The sequence below is a fragment of the Trichechus manatus genome, unplaced genomic scaffold (genome assembly GCF_000243295.1).
Source record: "Trichechus manatus latirostris isolate Lorelei unplaced genomic scaffold, TriManLat1.0 scaffold00151, whole genome shotgun sequence".
Classification (NCBI taxonomy): domain Eukaryota; kingdom Metazoa; phylum Chordata; class Mammalia; order Sirenia; family Trichechidae; genus Trichechus; species Trichechus manatus.
In genome coordinates this window covers 612224-635779 of record NW_004444087.1, presented here as the reverse complement: position 1 = coordinate 635779, position 23556 = coordinate 612224, and the positions used below count along the sequence as shown (strand labels likewise).

General features: G+C 42.6%; 1 non-coding gene and 1 pseudogene across 1 annotated transcript; both read left to right on the top strand.

Moving 5' to 3' along the window:
* Positions 1-23151, top strand: part of LOC101350745 (cytochrome P450 3A21-like) — a 46043-nt pseudogene extending 22892 nt beyond the window's left edge.
* On the top strand, positions 17552-17622 carry TRNAG-UCC (transfer RNA glycine (anticodon UCC)). The gene has a single exon. It is a non-coding gene; the product is annotated as a tRNA-Gly (tRNA).
* Positions 23152-23556: the final 405 nt, after the last annotated feature.

The window sequence follows — 23556 nt, the reverse complement described above, 5'->3', positions numbered from 1 at the left end:
TGGACTCCAATTTTCTGGAAAGTTCTCTTCTACTTTTCTCAAGCTGTTATTAATGGCAAATGTTCCAAACCTGGTTTCTAGTACCATTTTTGGCTCAAATTGGGCTTATGACCAAGGCAAAATGCACACCCTTTAGGTACCTGAGTTTCTTCACATTTCAAAGAGGGTGGTGGAAGGGAAGGGGTGTCATCCACTCTTCACACAAGATTTCAACAATCTTCTCTCCAATGTGTTGTATTAGACTAAAAACTCATTGTTCAGAAACATTCATACCCAATTATCTCCTCAGCTTGACTCTGGCAAAGAAATAAAGAAATAGACTGGTTAGTTCTGCTGCAAGGACTCCTTTTAGAACACCCTACCCTAGTGACAGAGACACTCTGCTTTGCAAAGTGTGAAGTTCTCAGAGTTAGATCTCAGCAAACCATCTCAGACCTGCTGACACATTGTCTTCTTCCCTGACTGCCCACCTTGGCAACCCACTGCTAAACACTCCAGGAAGAGGCAATGTCACACATTATTTGATTCAAAAAATTTTTTGGTAATGCATCTAATTCTACCTTGGATAAACTCCCAAGCTGTATTCTCCAACCCAAGCTGTGATTGTTTTCTTTCACTTAATCCTCTTTAGAACTTAGGGTTAGATGGAGGTCTGTCATCTAGCGTCAGCATTGCAGATGATGAGAAGTGGAAGTGGATCACAGTCCTTCTCTTTCCAGCCTTCAGCGGTGGCAAGCTCAAGGAAGTAAGCATGGGTAAGCTGGCCCCAAAAAGTGGGCCTGGGAGGCTCAAAGCCATTAAGACCAAGAAGAGGGAAGATGCCTTGGCAGGTGGGGAGGGGGTCAGGGTCTCGGGTCTTGGAGCTCTTGCCATTTCCTATCATTGGGTTCCCTTCCTCCTTCCCTCTCTTCTTTCCTTCTGCCCTTCCTTCCTCTCTTCCTTCTACCTTTCTGTCATCTCCTATTCCTTTTATGCTCTCACTTTCTCCTTCTCTCCCATCCTTCTTGTCTTTCTTCAGTACAGATTTACTATATGCCAGTCATTGAGAGATAAACAGTGTACATAAACATGCCCATGCCTTACACTCTAGTGGTAGAATCAGATATTAATCAATGGATCTATCAACTTCAGATAATGGCACTAAAAGACAGGAACCTAGGTTCCTGAGTACGTAAGGAAGAAAGCCACCCTGAGGATATAAAACCACCTTCTGTCAGGGAAGTTAAATATCTGATTTCAAATTCTCTTAAATTCTTAGATTATAGGTAAACTTGAGCAACACCATTATATCAATAATATGTGTAACAACATGATTTAACCGGTTGCCATTGAGTCAACTCCAATTCATGGCGACCACATGAGTGTCAGAGTAGAGCTGTGCTCCATAGGGTTTTCAGTGGCTGATTTCTCAGAAGTAGATCACTAGGCCTTTCTTCTGAGGCACCTCTGAGTGTACTCAAACCTCCAATTTTTCAGTTAGCTTGCTCAGGCTAACAGTTTGCACTACATGGTTTAGGTATACATAAATCAGTATTTTTAAGAAGCAAAGAAGGGAAAACAGGTCACAGAACTCAAGTGTTCAAATACAAGTATGGTGATGACATTCTCTCTTCTTGTGAGTGTCTGGTCTACTTGTTAATCCCTGGGAACCTGGGGCAGGGGTATTTTGGGAATCATGGGCTCAGATCCCAGGGACATGAGGAAGCCTGCAGTGGGAATGACCATGTAGGACTTCCCTTCTCCTTCCTGGAGCCAGGGAGAGAGGAAGCTCTTGGGGCTTTGCCCACACTGGGAAGAGGTTCTTGTGCTGGGCTTATGGAAACTTCCGGAAAGTGCTTTAAGAACATATCCTCTCATGAGAAAGGAATTTAAGTTGTGGAAATACAGGAAAAAACGAGTCCTCTAACCCCGGGAGAGAAGCAGAATACTTCCTTAAGGGAAAGAAGGGCGGGTGGGCTGTGAGTAGGAACCACATTGGTCACTCCAAACAAATTTTTAGGAGAAATTTAAAATTGCAAACTCCACAGTTAGCTTGTTGGATAGTTCTTATAAAACCTCCAGCATCTTGAAGGAAAGGACAGAGTTTGTACTGTTGCGAATTTTCATTAGCCAGAAACAAACTGAAAGTCTCAATTTGTCTGGATTTTTATCTGTACTTGGCCTCTAAGCAAAAGGGATCAGAGGACAGCAGAATAAATTCATAGCTGGAATTAAAAAAAAAAAAAAATTCTTTCCAGGGAAAGTACACCCAGTGGTGAACTGGAGCCAGACTGTACTGCCTGTGAGAGTTAACTGTACACATCTCTTCCCAGCTCATGTTGAGACAACACCTTGATAGCTTGAAATTAGCCATGGTGGGAGTATTTACACCAGGGAAACTAGTAAACACCACAAATCAGGGTTTTTACCCTTGGAGAGCCGGTTGTTAAACATTTCCCACCATACCAAGGCTGTCCTTCCATCTAGAGCTCCAGCCAATTTCCTCTCTTGCATGGTGATTGATAAAACTAAGATGATTCTTAAGTCCCATGTCCAAGAAAGACTTATATTCATGGACCTGAATTACAAAAGCAAGAAAGTAGAGTCAAGCTTCAGAAACGTTTTAAGAACCATGGTGAAAAAAAGTCCTTTTCTTGCTCCATCTCATTAATCGGTATACCCCCTTCCTCTTTTAATTATCCTGAACCTTCCTTTCTTCAACAGTTCTGATTAATGGAGGTCTTATAGTAAATACACCCAAGAGTTTATTTTGAGGCTGGTTGTCTATAGGTCCCTGGGTGGCACAAATGGTTTGCATTCAACTACTAACTGGAAGATTGGTGGTTCAAACTCACCCAGTGGCTCTGTGGAAGAAAAGGCCTGGTAATCTGCTTCTGTAAAGATTACAGCCAAGAAAACCCTATGGAGTGCAGTTCTACTCTGTAACACAGGGAGTTACCATGAGTCAGGATGAACTTGATGGTAATGGGTTTGGTTTTTTGTTTGGGTTCCTATGGATACACCAATGACTGAATGCAAATGGCTATTGTTTTTCTCCAGATGTTCCCCTCATCAACACCACGGAGACATGCTAGCTCAAAACATTGAGAAGAAAGTGGCTCGGGATGAGGCAGTGAACATGACGGAGTGAGTATGGACCTTGGGGAGGAGTGGAGATGTGGTGGCCTCTCATGGTGTCTGGGGATCGGAGCAAGATGAATGTATGGGGCTTTGGTCCAGGAGCCCAGGCATAAATATTCAGGATGTTCTTCTCCCCCTCTTTTTGTAGAAGATAGTATGACACAAAGGAGCCCCAGTGGTGAAACAGTTAAGGGCTTGGCTACTAACTGTAAGGTTGTCGGTTCAAACTCACCTAGCAGCTCCGTGGGGGAAAGAATTGGCAATCTGCTTCTATAAATATTACGGCCAACAAAAACCTATGGGGGCAGTTCTACTGTATCACATGGGGTCACCAGAAGTTGAAATTGACTGGACAGCACCTAACAACTACAAAAGTATGAAGCAAGACAAGTCCCGTTGGCCTTTTCCCAGTCCTGTCTGTTATCAGCATGGGCTAAAAGGCCCAGAGCCTAAATGAGTTTACAACAGTTATAAAAAAGTATGGGAGAATTTTACTGACACTAAAATGATGACCTGAAGCCTCAGTCATGAGCTAACTCTGTGCACCTGCAGGCCAGGCCATGGAGCGTGGAAGTGGGTCTGGCTGTTCCAGTGGCATCCGGTGTGGCTGCCCAGACACTGGGCCTTTGCAGGCTGGGAAGTCTTCCATCCCTCAAAGGCCTGAGCCAAGATCAGATTCCGATTAAAATATAAACCCTTCTCTCCCCTTGCAGCATCCTTTCATCCCGCCTAGAGGCTTAGCATTTTAGTTAAGAATAAATGGAAACTCATTGACTGGAGATAAGAGGAAGGGATAGGAATGTGTCTGCAGGGGGGACAGTGGGGTGTCCTTGAGGGAGGCAAAGGGTGAGAACTAAAAGCTGAAGGGCAATGAATGACACGCCCTGCAACTTGGACTATTTACCCAGCATCTGCTCTAGGCTGCTTAGCAGAAAGGAGGGAAAACTTAGAGGGAGGCTTCTGACACCATCTGCAGCATTTCCTTCATTCATTCAACATCTGAGTATTTTCTGAGCAACTCCTGTACATCTCAAACTTCATGCCCCTACTCAGACCCTCTCAACCTCTATTTTCTCTCTTCTGTAAACAATTAGCGCCAGGAGAGGAGCCCTACTGGCCTCACTTCCTGTGCTCTTGCTGAGGGCCTGCTGGTCTCTCTTTGTCCTCTTGACACCACAGATGCATGCTGAATTGCTGTAGCTGCTAGCCATGGTTTTCTGAGTGTTAAAGCAGCTTTCAACATTGGCATTGGCTGGCTGGCTGAGTGCCTTCAAGTACAGGGCATTGTTTTTAGAAACAAAATAAATCTACATATTCCAAATCTCCAAAACATATCTTGTTCAATGAAGTTTTGAGGGAAGGACCCTCTTGCTTTAGAATACCGATCATTTCAAAACATCTTCCCTAGTGATGGGCTGGAGAGGGGAGGGAGAGACAGTGACTTGGACAAAAGTTTTTGCAAAGATGTATATTTCTCCTTCCCAAAGTTGTAAGAATGAGAATCTGCACAGATCTAAAGCGTATGGTGTGGTGAATTTTTACATATGTACTAACCTGCGGAGGAGTCCTGGTGGTGCAGTGGTTAAAGAGCCTGGCTGCTAACTGAAAAGTTGGCAGTTGAAACCCACCTAGCTGCTCCATGGGAGAAAAACCTGGTGATCTGCTCCCAGAAAAATTACGGCCTAAGAAACCCTATGGGGTAGTTCTGTAGTCACATGGAGTCACTACGAGTTGGAATCGACTCGATGGCATCCAATAACAACACTGACTCACCTGTGTAAACACAAACGAGATTAAGATATAGAATATTTCCAGCATTCCAGAAAGTTCCCTTGTGCTCCTGCCCACACCTTTGCCAGGGTAGTGCCCGGGTACTACTCCTCTACTGCTATCACTCTAGGTAAGTTTTTGAACTTTATGCAAAAGTAATCATGTAGTAGTTGTCTTTGTTTCGGGCCCCCTTTGCTCAACATTATGTCTGTGAAATTAATGTTGGTTGTATCCACGCTGGGTATAGCTGTAGTTCATTTGTTTTCATTATTGTTAATATTTCCTTCTATGAATATATTAGGATTTGTTTATCCATTCTACTGTTGATGAATGCTTGGGAGTTTACAGTTTTGGACTGTTATGACTAAAGCTGCTATGCATATTTTTGTACATATCTTTTGGTGAACATAAGCACTCATTTTCTGGGGGATATATTCTCAGGAGTGGAATTACTGGGTCACCTATGACCCAGTACTGGCTTTGGTAGAAACTGCGTAACCGCTTTTCAGAGGTGCAGTCCATTTTGCATTTGCACCAGCAATATGTGAGAGTTTCAGTTACTCTTCGTCCTTGCCAACACTTAATATTGTCAGTCATTTTCATTTTAGTCATTCTGGTGGGTGTGTAGAGTTATCTTATTGTGTCTTTAATTTACATTTCCCTATGACAAATGATGCTCACCATGCTCTCTTTTTCTTTCCACTTATCTAAATTCTCTTCCACTTTTAAGGCTAGACTTGTATTTTCCCTCTTCCACGAACCCCTTTCTGATGGCTAAACTTCATGATTCATTCCTTCTTTGGTTGTTTGTTAGAAAAGCAGACAGCCAGCCCACTGGAGATGAGAACTTAGTTGTTCTCTAATTGATTCTCTGATATTCATTTCATAATTTTTTTCTCCATATCCTCACCATACCAGCAGAACCCTTACACTGCAGATACTCAATGATGGTAGGATGGTTTGGTTTATTCTTCTTGATTGCCCAGTGAGTCCAACACTGAGGTGGGCGCAGGACACGTGAGTTGGCACTTGAAGCCTTTGCTAACTCTGTTTGATTTTCTTACATTTTTAAGTTATCTTTTCCAACCTAGGATTTTTGGAGCCTGTGGTCTGGATGTCATCGCCAGCACTTCCTTTGGTGTGAACACTGATTCCATCAATAACCCGGATGATATTTTTCACGACCACGTTAAGAAGTTAATCTCCTTCCCTTTTAACAACCCCCTGATCTTCCTCATAGGTACAAAGACCTTTTCCCCTACCAAAAGGCAACATAAACATACTCAGCTTTGACCCTTAGCCATCTTTGAACATGCCACGTTTCCCAGTACTTTGCCCTCCACTGCTGCACCTATAGGGTTACTGAGAGGATCAGATGAGCTAAGGCATGTGAAAGGGAATAAATAAAGTAAACAGTTGGCATCACTAGAAAAAGTCTCTATTTTTTACAGTATGGTTTTACAAGAGTATATTTAAAATATTTTTAAAATAGAGCAAATCCTTGATACACAACTCCAGTATATTCCAGGGTCTCCAAGCTCTTTTGATTGCATATCCATACAAGCAACAAGTTTTTGAGCATGCATCACAAATATTTGTATATTTATTTATTGATGAAGCATGCATATGTGTGACCGTGCTAGTATATTATGTACTGCCTTAGTTATCTAGTGCTGCTATAACAGAAATACCACAAGTGGATTAACAAAGTGGATTAACAAAGGGAAATTTATTCTTTCACAGTCTAGTAGGCTAGAAGTCTGAATTCAGTATGCCAACCTCAGGGGAAGAGTGTGTCCTTGGGCAAGTTCTCACCTCAGTTTCCTCACCTGTAAAATGGGTGTAATAATGGAAATGACCTCTGAGACTTGGAGTACTAAATGAGGCAATGCACGTAAAGTCCTTGGCACAGAGCAGGCGCTAAGCAATTAATGGAAGCTATTCTTATTTTTATGCACAGTTATTTGTATTCTTTTTCTGGGTGGTGGAGGTCATTTCCAAAATCTCACATCCCTAATAGCCTCCCCACCCAAGATACCATGGGTCCCATATGGGGTTTGGATTCTGCTCTAGGTGGCCCTGTTTGGAGTTTATTGATGTTTTCTTTTTCTCATACCACCCTAGAGTTGTTCCCTTTCCTTGTGCCATTGCTGGAAAGGATGAATGTGTCTCTGCTTTCCAGGGAGCAGTGTGACTTCTTTGTGAATGTAACCCAGCATCTTAAGGAGCAACGGCTAGCAAGTGGATGCAGGGTAAGCCCAGGGCTCCTCACCTACCAGGCTCCGCTAGTTCCATTATCCAGACACCAACGTGAGGTCACAGAGGCACATCTGCCTGGGTGGTTCTTGCATACCCATTTAGTTCAAACTACATGCTTTAAGGATTAGCTCTTGGCTTCACCCAGAACTATCTAAGTGTCTAGAACTGGACCTAAATGCTAACGATCCAGGTAGAATTTGAATGACCTGAGCAGCCAGGTTCCAGGGGTAGCAGGCCAAGAAGCAGAGAAGCTGGACACAAAGTTGGACTGTCTAGAGTTGAAGGTGGGTTGTTGTGACATTAGAGTAAGCAAGAAACAAGTGGTTATGATCCCTGTCCCTTTTGTAGGAAGAGTTTTGTCATAAACAAAGATGGAGACAAGATGATGGCCAGGTGGTCTGTGCCCCTTTGCTGGTACTAGATGGAAAGGCAGCTGGTAGTAGCAAGGCAGAAAAATTGAGGAGATGGGTTCAACTTCTGACTTTCCCAAAGCCCTGTGATAGATGAGGCTGAACCCAGACAGTCAAGATCCCTGGCTACTCAGCAATACTCAGTGTCAGTGTTCCTGGGGCTAATCATGTTTGCAGAGACAAATGGACATGTTTTGGGCCCCAAATTCTCTCATTTGTCAAATTTTGACCAAAAGCAGAGAGAAGGGATGATGTGTGGAAAAACAAAAACACTCTTCTATAGGGTGGGTTGGATTGTGGGGTTGGTTTGTGTGGGTGCCTGTGACATCACTCGGTGTTTGCTCAGAGAGGAATAATCTAAGACCTAAGAGATTTCATCAGTGAATCTCCTACCCCAGCCTGCTACTGATTCCCATCACATACTGCTCGAGAGTCCTTCTCTAGACTTAGGTTGTGGTCCATTATTTAAATGCACAGGTCCTTTGATGCACTTATCCATTAAGCTATTTCCAGTCATTGTATCTCATTATGAAAAAAGAAATAATTTCTTACGGCATTTCCCCATGCACTAAGAAATTAAGCTGTTGGCTGTTACCAAAGGTAACACTCAGAGATGCCTTGTAAGAAAGACCTGGGGATCTACTTCTAAAAGATCACAGCCTTGAAAACCCTATGGAGCACAGTTTTACTCTGACATACATGAGGTTACCAGGAGTTGGAATTGACTCAATGGCACCTGAAGCAATTTTTTAGTATATAGTTTACGATACTTGTATAAGATTCCATTATGTGAGTATGCCATCATTAATATAACTCTTCTTTTAATTCTATTTTTTTAATCTTGCAAATAATGCGCCGATGAACAAATTTCTCATTAAGAAAAAAAGATAACCTCTATGAGTTCATACGATACAGGTGTTTTGATAGGCATTTTCACAGTATTATCTCATTTCATCTCCAAATTGTCCTCTTGTACAATTTTATCCATTGTTCAGATAAATTACATGACCTGCGCAAACGTATACAGCAAGCAAGTGGAGAGGTAGTATTTGAGTTCAGGAATCGAGGCCCCAGATTCCATGATGTTTCCCCACTGCCCCAGGCTTCCTCAACACGAATTTATGTATAGGACCTACATATGAGTCCGAATCGACTAGACGGCAACAGGTTTGGTTTTGGGTTTTGGACTCAAGAGTGGGCCCCTAGGCCCAGTGGTTAAAGCAATCAACTGCTAACTGAAAGGTTGGCGGTTCAAAACTACCAGCTGCTCTGTGGAAGAAAGATGCAGCAGTCTGCTTCTGTATAGCTTTACAGCCTTGGAAACCCTATAGGATCTCTATAAGTCAGAATCGGCTCAACAGCAGTGGGTTTTTTGTTTGTTTGCTTTACCTAAGCATAGGTGGGGCTCTGGTGGAACAATGGTTAAGCACTCGGCTACTAACTGAAAGGTTGTGGTTTGAATCCATCCAGAGGCACCTCAGAAAAATGTCTGGCAATCTACTTCTGAAAGATTGCAGCCATTGAAAACCCTATGGAGCACGGTTGTACTCTGACACACATGGGGCTGCCTTGAGTCAGAACTGATTTTTTTTTTTAACCCAAACATGACCTTTTCTGGAAAGGAAGAGGAGAGCATATGGAAACCCAGTCTGAAGAAGGGAAGAAGTCTGCAAAAAGGGACAAGAGAAGAAATTTTAAACAATATTTATCTACTTTATTAAAAATGCAAATACCAAGCTGAACAAAATGTCTGTAGCAAATATGATAAATAAAGCATTAGTAGACTTAATTACAAAGAGCTCTGCAAATCAATAAGAAAAATACCAAGACATTCCTTAAAGAGGAAATACAAATGCAAATAAATACATGGGAAAACTTTCAGCCTCATTAATAACAAAAAAATGTGGATTAAGAAAAGATTATAGTTTATTTTCCTATCAAATTTGAGTTAAAAAATAATAATACGTGATGTTGGTAAGAGTCGGAGGTATGGGCACTGTTAGTGGGACTACACATTGATTCAAACTGTCTAGAAAACGGGTAATATGGATCAAAAGTCATAATGAGACCTATCCTTTTCCTAGGGATTCCACTTCAAAAAAATCTATTTATTCCAATACAATAATTAGAATGGTGTACCAAAGAATTCTAAAGAAATTTTGTTCTTTGGAGCATTAGTGACAAATAAATAAAAATAAAAAAAAAATCAAAAGGAGTAGTATAAATGATGGCATGCTCATATGATGGAATCTTACAAACAGGTGCTGTAAACTGTGTGCTGAAGAATTTCTTAGGGCATGCCAAAATGCCCTAACCATAATGCTAGGTGAAAAATACCAAAATACAACATTGTACACAGAGTGTGAGCTTATCTACATAAGCAATGCTTGAGAAAGGACTAGAAAGAAACACACAAAAATGCCATAGCACAATAGAACGTATCTTTATGTATTGAATTATGAGTCACTGTACAACATTTTGAATTTTCAAAAATATACATAAATCTAAAAATATAATTTGGATGCAAGCATAATTTTAGAAATTCCTACTTTAGTATTTTTGCCTAAGGCCAGCTCTAAAAATGAATGGAGTGGGAGGTGGGACTGGGTAGGATGCAGACCAGAGCAGGAGGTGACTGCCTTCTGGTTTCGCTCAGACAACGTCCCCAGATGTGACACAGGCTAAAGCTTGGGAACCACAGGAGTGGCCTCTCTTCTTGTGGGAGCCATGAGTGACGTCTAAGACTCAAGTCTCTCTTGGGCTGTGTCAGCTTCACTTTCTCCCTTCTCTAGCTCTCTTTTCCAGAACCATGTGGATTCGCTGTAGCTAATGATTGATTCCCAGGCCACAGGTAGCCCTGAATCCAGCGAGGCAAACCAGTCCCCTAAAGGTAACATCCTAGAGGTACTCAGGGTCCTGCCTCCACGCTGACTTGAGGCCATCCTCAAAGCCTGCATGTAAGAGACCATTAGTAATTTCCAAGAACAAGTCATTACATTACCAGCTATAAACACCAAGTTCTTCTGTTAAAAACATGTTGTTGTTGCTGTTAATTGCTGTGGAGTTGATTCTGACTCATGGCCACCACATGTGTGCAGAGTAGAACTGCTCCCTAGGGTTTTCAAGGCTGTGGCCTTTTGGAAGCAGATTGCCAGGCCTGTCTCTCGAGGTGCCTCTGAGTGGGTTCAAACTACCAAGCTTTCGGCTAGTATTTGAGCACTTAACTGCTTGCACCACCCAGGCTACCTGGTAAAAACATACCTTATACTAAAGGATCTGGCTCAGCTTCTACTTCACAGTGACCTTGACTAAGTCACCTCTTGCCTCCAGTGTCCTCTTTATCATTAGTAAAATGAGGAGGTTGACTTTCATTATCTCTAGTCTCCAGCTCACAAAAACCCTTTAGCCTTTAATCTCTTTCTACTACCCTCTTCTCTTACGAACTGTCACCAGATCATCATCTTCCAGTTAAACTTTGTGGGATGATTGCTCCTAGTTCACCATCTGCTCCTAAGAGCTTCTGCTTCCCAGCTCCTTTCTTCTTTCTCGCTTTGGCATTTCACAAGAACAGAAGAGGGATAGTAAAATTCTTATGGCCAAAGAGTCAGGAACATACCAGAAGGAAACTTCTCTCTAAGTCCACAGTCCAGGGAGGTACCCCGAATCTGGTCTGTTGTTTCTACATCTGTTCATGGTGCCATTTTTTTTTTTTTTTTCCCTCAAAGCTTTGACGGACATGGAGATTGCTGCTCAAGTCGTCACTTTTATTTTTGCTGGATATGAAACCTCAAGCTTAACCCTCAGCTTCATAGCTTACAACCTCACCACTCACCCCAAGGTGCAAGAGAGGCTTCAAGAGGAAATCAACAGTGCCTTGCCCAACAAGGTGATGTGGCCTGGCAACCTCCATGGGGCCAACAATCCTGGCTTCTTAATCTCACATTTTAAGTCTGAATCCAAACCCTAGAATATCCCCAGAAAGGGAGATGCTAAGGTCCTTGGGCCATGGAATATGTGTTATCAGACACCAGATGCTGACTCCAGGATCTCAAAGGAACATGGCAAAATACGAATCCTGCCTCAAAAGAGCTAATTAGGAAGGCAGGAATGAAATTGTGGAATGGTTAAGAATGCCTTGAAATTACATAATATGTGCAGAGTGGCCTGACCTCTAGGCATTCAGAAACTCTTTGTTAATGCCAGAGTAGACCAGACCATAGTCATGCTAGCTGTCAGGGACGTAGTGGTAGACAGCTAGACCAGGACTCTGGCCTCAAGGAGCTCTCATTACTGTTGTAATGGTTGGGGATGGGGACAAGTTCATGGATGTGCTACCTGTGCTTGCTATGTAACTGCTCCCGGGTGGGAGGAGACAGACAGGCAATGAACAAGCAAACCAATAAATGAGCAAGATAAATTCAGATGGTGATAAGTTTAGTGAAGAAAATAGAAGAGGACAACAGGTCAGAGACTGTGGAGTGAGCAGAGGGTGGGGATGGGGTTGGGTTGAGATCAAGTGTTCTTGGAAACCATCTGTGAGGAGGTGGTTTTTTAAAAAAAATTTTTTATTGTGTTTTAGGTGAAAGTTTAAAGAGAAAATTAGTTTCTCATTAAACAATTAATACACATACTGTTTTGTGACATTGGTTGCCAACCTCGTGATGTGTCAACACTTTCCCCTTCTTGTCCTTGGGTTCCCCTTTTCCATTTGTCCAGTTTTCCTGTCCCTTCCTTCCTTCTTGTCTTTGCTTTTGGGCTGGTGTGCCCATTTAGTCTCCTAAACATGGTTGAACTATGTGTGTTATTGTTTGTTTTATAGGCTTATCTAATCTTTGGCTGAAAGGTGAACTTCAGGAGTGACTTCAGTACTGAGTTAAAAGGGTATCCAGGGACCATACTCTCGGGGTTTCTCCAGTCTCTGTCAGACCAGTAAGTCTGGTCTTTTTTTGTGAGTTTGAATTTTGTTCTGCATTTTTCTCCTCTTCTGTCTGGGACCCTCTATTGTGATCCCTGTCAGAACAGTCGGTGGTGGTAGCTGGGCACCATCTAGTTCTTCTAGACTCAGTCTGGTGGAGGTCCATTAATCCTTTCGACTAATCTTTCCCTTGTGTCTTTGGTTTTCTTCATTCTCCTTTGCTCCAGATGGGGTGGTACTAGTAGATGTATCTTAGATGGCTCCTCACAAGCTTTTAAGACCTCAGATGCTACTCACCTAAGTAGGATGTAGAACATTTTCTTTATAAACTATGTTATACCAATTGAGCTAGATATCCTCTGAAACCATGGTCTCTAGCTCTCAGCCCAGTAACTCTGTCTCTCAGGGATTTTGGATGTGTCTATGAAGCTTCTATAACTTTGCCTTGTTCAAGTTGTGCTGACTTCCCCATTATTGTGTACTGTCTTACCCTTCACCAAAGTTGCCACTTATCTGTTGTCTAGTTAGTGTTTTTCCCGCCCTACCTGTGGTTACTTCATAACCATCAAAGATTCTTTCATTCTGTGTGTAAACGTTTTCATGGGTTTTTATAATATTGGTCTCATACAGTATTAGTCCCTTTATAATTGACTTATTTCACACAGCAAAATGCCCTCCAGATTCATCCATGTTGTGAGATGTTTCCTAGATTCATCATGCCACTGAATTGTACTTGTAGAAATTGCTGAAATGATATATGACTGTATATATTTTCACCAAAATTAAAAAAATTACAAATACATGAAATAAATAAATAAGTCCTTCTCTTCTGCAGGCAGACCCCACCTACGAGGTCCTCTTCCAGATGGAGTATCTGGATATGATAGTGCATGAGAGCCTCTGGCTCTTCCCTCTGGGGGGACATCTGGAGAGAGTTTGTAAGAAGACTGTTGAGATCAATGGGGTCACTATTCCCAAGGGAAGAGTGGTGATCATTCCCACCTATGTTCTGCAGCGGTATCCCAAGTACTGGTCTGAGCCAGAGGAGTTCTGTCCTGAGAGGTAAGTAGACTGGATGCTTCAACTTCTGGGAACTTTCAGAGTTGTGTCACTATGGAACTTTTTTAAAAAATAATTTATGTTATTTTTGTTGTTGTTGTTGAAAATAAACACTGCAGAACATACAGCAATTCAACACTTTCTACATGTACAATTTAGTAACACTGATTACATTCTTCAAGTTGTGCGACCACTCTTGCCCTCCTTTTCTGAGTTGTTCCTCCCCCATTAACATAAACTCATTGCTCCCTAAGCTTTTTATCTAACCTTTTGAGTTGCTGTTGTCAATCTGATCCCAAATAAATAGTTCTTAAAGCAGCACAAAGCTCAAGGCAGATGTTCATTATTAATTAAGCCAAACTATTGGTTGATTTTTATTGTTTGGTTTAAAGAAGACACAGGGGATATTTTTGGTTTAAGATTTAAAGATTACCTCAGGGCAATAGATTCAAGGGTTCATCCAGCCTCAAAAGCTCCGGAAAGTCTGGAGTCCATGAGAGTTTGAAATTCTGTTATTACAGAAGTTTTTTTATTATGAAGTAATATACACGGGAGCCTGGGTGGCACAAAAGTTAAGCACTCGGCTACTAATCTAAAGGTTGGCTGTTCGAATCCGCCCAGCAGCTCTGCCAAAGAAAGGCCTGGCAAACTGATTATAACCAAGAAAACCCTATGGAGGAGTTCTACGCTGTAACAGGTGGGGCTGCCATGAGTCAAGGGCCTACTAAATGGCAGCTAACAACAATGACAACAAAATGTTTATATACAGCAAAATGCACAGATCAAAAGTACACACTTCAATAAGTTTATATACCCATGTAGCCACCATGCCAAGATATGGAATATTTTCATTATCCTGGAAAGTTCCCTCATGCCTTCCCCCCACCCAGTCAATCTCCACCTTCTGGTAGGGAACTACTGCTCTGATTGCTGAAAGTGAAGAGAACCTGAAGCACTTACTGATGAAAAGCAAAGAATATAGCCTTCAGTATGGATTACACCTCAACATAAAGAAAACAAAAACCCTCACAACTGAAACAATAAGCAACGTCATGATAAACGGAGAAAATATTGAAATTGTCAAGAATTTCATTTTACTTGGATCCTCCATCAATGCCCATGGAAGCAGCAGTCAAGAAATCAGATATCAGTGATATAATAATTGCACTAATTAAGGGTAGCATTGCTCAGCAGATTATTGTAATTGCTGTCAATAATTTGTACACCTGTAAAAAGTTGAACTGGCAAAAGTTGTGTGATAGATATATTTACAACAAAGACAAAAAAAAAAAAAGAGTAGCTGCTGAGGCTGCTTATGTACATGTAAACATCTCATGGGATTTGGTTCCTTTGTTTGAAGGTTTACAGTCATAGTTTCATGGGACATTGCAGTTAATTGGTCTAATAACGTGTTTGGTGCTTCTGTTCTACCTCCTACTTCATTGTGAGGTGCCTGGGGTCTTAAAAATTTGCAAATGGCCATGCAAGGCACAACAATTGGTCTCTGTTTGCCTGGAACAGCAGAGGAAGAAGGAGAGTCAGGAATAGGAGGAGGAAATGGAATGTGTGGCTAATTGCCTCCATGAACAACTGCCTTCTTTGCCATGAGACCAGAAGAACTGGATGGTGCCCAGCTACCATTACTGAGCATTTTGATCCAAGATTCCATAGAAGAATCCCAAATAAAGGAGGAAAATGTAGAACAGAATTTCAAATTCCCATGGACTGTAGACTTTCTGGAGCCATGGAAGGTGGAAGAACCCCTGAAACTATTGTCCTGAGGTAGTCTTTAAACCTTAAACCAAAAATATCCTCTGAAGTAATCTTAAAACTGAACAGTAGTTTAGCTTAACTGGTAAAAAAGGACTGCCTTGAGCATCATACTCTTTTAAGAACTATCTATATGGAGACAAATAGACAACAGAAACTCGAAGGATTAGATGAGAACCTTAGGGGGCAGTAAGTTTATGTTATGAGGGAGGAACAACTCAGAATAGGAGGATGAGAATGGTTGCACAACTTGAAGAATGTAATCAATGTCACTAAATTGTAAATTGTACATGTAAAAACTGTTGAATTGGTGTATGTTTTGCTGTGTATAGTCTCAATAACAACAACAAAATAAATAAATTTAGAAGAAAAAAAAGAAATCAAATGGTGTTTTGCATTGGGCATATCTGCTGCAAAAAGACCTCTTTAAAGTGTTAAAAAACAAAGATGCCACCTTGAGTACTAAGGTGTGCCTGACCCATCGTATTTTCAATTGCCTCTTTTGCATGCAAGAGCTGGACAATTAATAAGGAAGACCAAAGAAGAGTTGATGCCTTTTAAATTATGGTGTAGATGAAGAATATTGAATACCATGGACTGCCAGAAGAATGAACAAATCTGTCTTGGAATAAATTCCACCAGAATGCTCCTTAGAAGCGAGGATGGTGAGATTTCATCTCACGTACTTTGGACATGTTATGAGGAGGGACTAGTCCCTGGAGAAGGACATCATGCTTGGTAAAGTAGGTCAGCAAAAAAGCGGAAGACCCTCAATGAGATGGATTGACACAGTGGCTGCAACAATGGGCTCAAGCATAACAACTATTGTGAAGATGGCTCAGGACTAGGGGAGTGTTTCGTTCTGTTGTATATAGGGTACCGATGAGTCGGAACAAACTGGACAGCACACAACAACGATGACAACAGAAAGTTCCCATATGGCCCCTCCCAGTCAATCTCCACCCGCTGCATAAGGAGCCACTGTTCTGATTCTATCACTACAGATCAGTCTTGCTGGTTGTTGACCTTCATCAAATGGAATTGTACAGTATATGCTTTTCGGGTAGCTTTTTCCTTTTTATTGCTGAGCAATAGTTTGTTGTGTGGATGACCACAACCTGCTTATCCATTCTCCTTGTAACAGACATCTGGGTTGTCTTTTGTTTGGGGCTAACATCGATAATGCTGCTTTGATCATTCTTGTATAAGCCTTTCATGGACACGTGTTTTCATTTCTCTTGGGTCAGTATCTAAAGGTGGAAGATATCTAAAAGGTGGAAGCATCATTATTGTTTTTGTTAGTTGCCATCAAGTAGGTTCCGACTCATGGTGACCTTATTTATAACAGATGAAAACATTGCCATTCCTGCGCCATCTCCATGATCAATGAAATGTTTGAGTCCATTGTTGTGACGATTGTGTCCATCCATTCTTGGGGGGCTTCCCTCATCTTCGCTGACCCTCTACTTTACTAAACATGATGCCCTTTTCCAGCGATTGGTCTTTCCTGATGATATGTCCAAAGTAAGCCAGCCCAAATCCTGCCATCCTCACTTCTAAGAAGCGTCAGAAGGATTTTTAAAGGAGCCTTAGAAAGTACCATCTCCCACCCAATTCCAGAATGCGTCCACCCATTCCACACTGATACCATTGTAGAGAGATAACCCGAATGTTTACCCAGATGCTGGCCACAAACACCTAACCCACTATCTCTAGCTAAGGAGTTTTATGATCTCTGTTTGAACACTGCTCGAAATTTAATTAACTATATTCAGGAAAGTGACACCAGGACTAGCTTATAGTAGCTGTAACATTGGGGAGTTTTTGGCCAGATATTAACACCAAAGCCATTGGGAGACTGGCTTGGAGCCAGGCAAATCTGCAGCAAGAAGGGTAAAGATGTATTGAAAAGAAAATTTAATTTTCCAGCTGCGATTATGGGAAGTCGTATTCTGGCTTCACTGTGGGATCAAAGCCTAACAAATGAGGCAGGGATCAGGGATGGCATTGGAAGCCCAAGCAAGCAGTGGAGTGGGAAAGATTCTGCACCTTGCATGTGGATGGCAGCAGTCACAGGAGCAGCCTCAATCAAGGATGTTAAGGCCATGTCCTTTTTTGCATCAATCCTCATGGTCCCAATCAAGAGAATAACCTGGGACCTATTTAACTCCATTGTCTTTCACAGTAGGTCAGGCACAGGAGGAATTAATCCTACATTCTACTCACCTGGAGTAAGTGTCACAGAGGGGCAGTGGTGGTTCAGTGGTAGAATGCCCGCCTTCCATGTGGGAGACCCGGGTTCGATTCCCAGCCAATGCACCTCATGTACAGCCCCACCCATCTGTCATTGGAGGCTTGCGTGTTGATGTGATGTTGAACAGGTTTCAGCAGAGCTTCCAGACTAAAAGGGACTAGGAAGAAAGGCCTGGCAATCTACTTCTGAACATTAGCCAATGAACAGCCTATAGGTCCCAATGATCTCATATGTAGCATAGGGATGGCAGCATTTCATTTTGTTGTGCATGGGGTCACCACCAGTCAGGGACTGACTCGACAGCAGCAACAACAGCAATAACAAAAGTGTCGCCACTCAGCCAGGCCTGGTCTTTTGGGTCAGACTGGCCACATGGTCAAATATGTAGCCACCACATGGACGAATTTGACCCGCTTCCAGCCTGGTTCCTGGACTCCTTGTCTCTCCTTCCATTGGCTCTGCTGCCCAGACATGCCCACCTTCTCTGGATGTACCTGTATCTCACACCTTGGCATCTTGCTCCTGCTGGTCTTTCTCTCCTCCCCACTCCTGGAACACCACCTTCTTTCATGGTCCATCTCAGACACCGCCTCTTCCACAAGACCTTGGCCAGCTTACCTGGTGACTCAGCTTCTCCCTCTCCTGTGTGCCCTTCCTTCTCCCTTCCTCTCCTGGGGGCCTGACTGCTGTGTGTCCCCTGTGAGCACAGACAGGTCCCGCCCACCATACCTTTCTCAAGGGTGGGGACTATACTCTATTCATCTCTGCTCTCCAGTGTGTTGGTGTTCTGGGGCTGCCATATCAGCACCACAAACTGGGTGGCTTAACATGACAGAAATTTATTTCTCACAGTTCTCACAGTTCTGGAGGCTGGAGTCCAAATTCAGGGTTTGTCAGCTGGGGCTGACTTCCTCCAAAGGCTCTAGGGGAGGATTCTCTCTTGTCTCTTCTGGCTTGTGGTGGCCCCAGGTGTTCCTTGGCTTGCAGCTGCAGCATAACTGCATCATCACATGGCCATCTTCTCTCTGTGTCTCTCTTTTTTATAAAGGCACTACTCAGATGGGATTAGGACCCACCCTACTCCAGTATGACTTCATGTTAACTTAACTGGTAACTTCTTGAAAGACCCTGTCATGAACTGAATTATGTCCTCCAAAAAATGTGTGTATCGGTTTGGCTGGGCCATGATTCCTGGTATTGTGTGATTTTCCTATATGTTGTAAATCCTGCCTCTATGATGTTAATGAGGGAGGACGGGTGGCAGTTGTGTTACTAAGGCAGGACTCAATTTACAAGACCGGATTGTGTCCCGAGGCAATCTCTTGAGATATAAAAGGGAGAAGCCAGCAGAGGGATAGGGGGACCTCATACCACCAAGAAAGCAGTGCCAGGAGCAGAGCGCCTCCTTTGGACCTGGGGTCCTCGTGTGGAGAAGCTCCTAGTGGGTCCTAATCCAATGTGACTAATGAGAAGGCCGATAGAGAGAGAAAGCTTTCCCCTGGAGCTGACACCCTGAATTTGAACTTTTAGCCTACTTTACTGTAAGGAAATAAACTTCTTTCTGTTAAAACCATCCACTTGTGGTATTTCTGTTATAGCAGCACTAAATGACTAAGACAGACCCTATTGCCAAACAAATTTCACATGCATAGGTACAGGGAGCTAGTACTTCAACATATCTTTTTTATGGGTACAATTCAACCCATACACTTGTTATATATTGAAATATTTCCCCTCAAAATAAGTGTTGTAAATCCTAACCCTTATACCTGCAGAGGAAACCCTGGTGGTGTAGTGGTTAAGAACTACAGCTGCTAACCAAAAGGTCAGCAGTTCAAATCCACCAGGCACTCCTTGGAAACTCTATGGGGCAGTTCTACTCTGTCCTATAGGGTTGCTATGAGTTGGAATTGACTCGACAGCAACAGGGTTTTTTTTTTTTTTTTTTTAAATACCTGTGGATTTCTTGACTGCTGCTTCCAGGAGTGTTGATAGTGGATCTAAGTAAAATGAAATCCTTGACAACGTCAATATTTTCTCCATTTATCATGATGTTGCTTGTTAGTCCAGCTGTGAGGATTTTTGTTTTTTCTATGTTGAGGTGTAATTCACACTGAAGGCTGTAGTCTTTGATCTTCATCAGTAAATGCTTCAAGTCCTCTTCACTTTCAGCAAGAGAGGTTGTGTCATCTGCATATTGAGGGTTGTTATTTAGTTGACCTCTAATCCTGATGTAGTGTTTCTCTTCATATAGTGCAATTCTTGAATATTTGCTCAGCATACAGATTGAATAAGTATGACAAAGGATACAACCCTGACACACACTTTTCCTGATTTTAAACCATGCAATGTCCCCTTGTTCTGTTCAATACCCATGGAAGCAGCAGTCAAAAAATCAAATGACATATTGCATTGGGCAAATTTGCTTGCAAAAAGACCTCTTTAGAGTGTTAAAAAGCAAAGATGTCACTTTGAGGTCTAAGGTGTGCCAGACCCTCAGCCAGATGGATTGACACAATAGCTACAACAATGGGCTCAAACATAGCAATGATTGGGAAGATGGCGCAACACCAAGCAGTGCCTTTGTTCTGTTGTAATAGGGTCCCTGTGAGTTGAAACTGACCCGATGGCCCCTAACAACAATATAACAATGTAATCCCATTTCGGAATAGGTTTTCTTTGTTGTATTAATGAGGTCATATCAGTGTAGGGCATGTCTTAAATCTAAAAAGAGCAGATTAAACACAGAGAGAAGCAAGAAAACAAAATGAGGGAAAGATAGATTCCATGTGGAGATCTCCAAGGAACACCAGGAACACCAGGGAAGTTGAGACAAAGATTTTTCCCCAGAGTGCATACAGAGTGCTTTTCCTTAGAGCCAGCACCCTGAATTTGGACTTCTAGCCTCATAGCCTGTGAGAGAATAAATTTATGTTCTTTAAAAACACCCACTTTGGTATTTCTAGAGCCCTGGTTGTGAAGTGGTTAAGAGCTATGGCTGCTAACCAAAAGTTCAGTGGTTCGAATCTACCAGCCTCTCCGTGGAAACCCTATGGGGCAGTTCTACTCTGTCCTATAAGGTCGCTATGAGTTGGAATCAACTCCACAGCAACAGATTTGTTTTGTTTTGTTTTGTTTTGTTTTTTTTTGGTTTGGTATTTCTGTTACAGCAGAACTAGATAACTAAGACAATACCCATGAAGCCTATAACAGTGCCTTATACATTACGGGTGTTAAATAAGAATTTGTTGAATTTGTTCATGTACTTTCATTCATCTGTTCATTCATTCACTCATTCAACAAGATAGGGTCACTATGAGTTGGAATCGACTTACCAGCAGATTACAGTAACAAAAGTATGTACTGCCAGGCCATGGGGAGAAAGCAGGGAAGCACAGGTACCAAAAAATTTCCTTCACTCATTTGAATTTATATGAATGCCCAAAAGCAAAGATGTTTCTGCTTTCTCATCTTGGTAATGCTCTCATTGTCTTCAACTAGGTTCAGTAAGGACAACAAGAAGAGGCTGGACCCCTATGTGTTCTTCCCCTTTGGGGCCGGGCCTTGGAACTGCATTGACCTGAGGTTGGCTCTCCTTGCCCTGAAGGCCTCCTTCGTCTTGCTTCCGCAGAACTTCTCCTTGGAGACATGCAAAGAGACCCCAGTGAGTCAGCCTTTTCTCTACTTTTAATGGAATTTTATTAGAAAGTCCACATGGTCTTTGGGTTGGGTCTACAGGAAGCCAGGTGAGTGTGGTGAGGAACCCATGAATATTTCCTAGACATTAATCTGGGCGACTCCCATTTCATCTTCCAAGTTGCAGTGTCAGCCTGCTGCAAAGTAGGGTTTAGAATCTAGATGCATCATGCCTCTAACCCTGTCTTTCTCTGAAGTTCTACTCAGTAACACATAGCGTTGCCATGAGTCAGAATCAATCTGATGACAATGGGATAGTTTTTTTTATTTTTAATTTTGGTTCTTTTATATCAGGCCCACCCCGGCAATACAAAGACTTTGGACTTTAGGAAGAACTTTAGGAACCATTTAGATGGGGGGAAACAGAGACTTTTTAAAAACCACACCTAAATCATTTCTCTTACTTAGAGGGCTCTGTACTTGACCCAGGTGTTCCTTGGTGGTACTAATGGTTAACACACTCAATTGCTAAACAAAAATTTGGAGGTTTGAGTCCGCCCAGAGGCACCTCAGAAGAAAGGCCTGGTGATCTATTCTGAAAGATCACAGCCATTGAAAACCTTATGGAGCACATTTCTACTCTGTCTGAAACACATGGGGATGCCACGAGTCAGAGTCAACTCGATGACAACTGGTTTGGTTTTTGGAACTTGACACTTTGCAGCTCTGAGTAGCAGGTGGCCCCTTTTGTTTTCCTCAAAGTTCTGCCTGCTTTTCTCCACAGATCCCCTTAGAAGTGGACACCAGCAGCTTCATGGTACCCAAGAAACCCATCTTGCTGAAGCACACACCCAGAAAGAAGACCATCCCAGGAGTGAAAAGCAATGATGCTAAGCCAAGGAAAGCTCCATCCACCCTACCCTGTGCCCTGAAGGGGAGCAGAGGGATCGTAAGTCCCAGGGAAGAACGTGCTACTTGGGTTGAGTTACATGTTTGTCTGTCTCCCCACAATGCCACGCTCAACGCCTGGACAACCCCATCTACCACATCCACATTAAAAGAAACTTGATCTGGAATTCCGTGGCTTTGTTCTTTTAAAAAGGGCCCTGGGTGGTGCAAATGGTTTGTTCTCATCTACTAATCTAAAGGTTGGTGCTTGAAACCCACTCAGTTGTGCCACAGGAGAAAGGCCTGGTAATCTGCTACCTTAAGATTGTTGTTGTGTGCTGTTAAGTCAATTCCAACTCATGGCGACCCTATATGACACAGTAGAACTGCCCCATAGGGTTTCCTAGGCTGTAATTTTTACTGGAGAAGATCACCAGGTCTTTTCTCCAGCAGAACAGCTGGTGGGTTCCAACAGGCAACCTTTCAGTTAGCAGTCGAGCGCTTAACTATTGCTCCACAAGGGCTCCTTCTCAGTAAGGTTACAGCCAAGGAAACCCTATAAGCCATTAACCTGTTGCAATCGTGTCGATTCCAACTCTTAGCGACCCTATAGGACACAGCAGAACTGTCCCATAGGGTTTCCAAGGAATGGGTGGTGGATTCAAACTGTCAACCTTTCGGTTAGTAGCCATAGCTTTTAACCACTGCACCACCAGGGCTTGGAGCAGTTCTACTCTGTAACACGCGGGGTCGCTACGAGTTGGAATTAACTTGACGACAACGGGTTTGGTTTTTTGGTATGGGTTCTTTCAAATCAGACCCATCCTGGCAATGCAAGACACACAGAGTGAAAACTCAACCACTCCATCAGCAAGTATGAGTTTTATTGTCCCTTCTTGTTTACATGGAAAGTGGGTACTTCCATAGGCTCAGTGCCACTTAGCCCAGTCTATCAAACCCTTGGGAATTACCCAAAGTTAATGATCAGCGAAGTGATTAGTGTAACCTCAGTGTAACTGGTACTCCGTGACTGCTCTGAAAAGGAGGCCTCCACTCAGGCACAGGAGTAGGAGAGTTTATGCAGCTCCAGATTGCACAATCTTATATGCCGGGCCGTGAGCCTGCAGGGTGGAGGTGAACTTCACCCCAGTGAGAAACAAATGGAGGCAGAGCCCAGCAGCACGTGCTGCTGCCGGCCATTCAGGGAACCTGGCGTAACTTCAGCCCCGACCTCGGCTCCTAAATGCCTCCCCTGGCTTAGATGCATTTCTACCTTTTCTCCCTTTCTCTCTCTTTAAAGTAAAAATCTCATTCCCATCTTTTTTAAGCAGAAAAAAGAAAAATTATTGTGGTAAATATATACATATATAAAACAAAAAAAAAAGCCATTTTTTCCAATTTTGGTGAAAATGTGCACAGCAAAAGATACACCATTTCGACACTTTCTGTAGGCAAAATTCAACAGCTTTGATTAC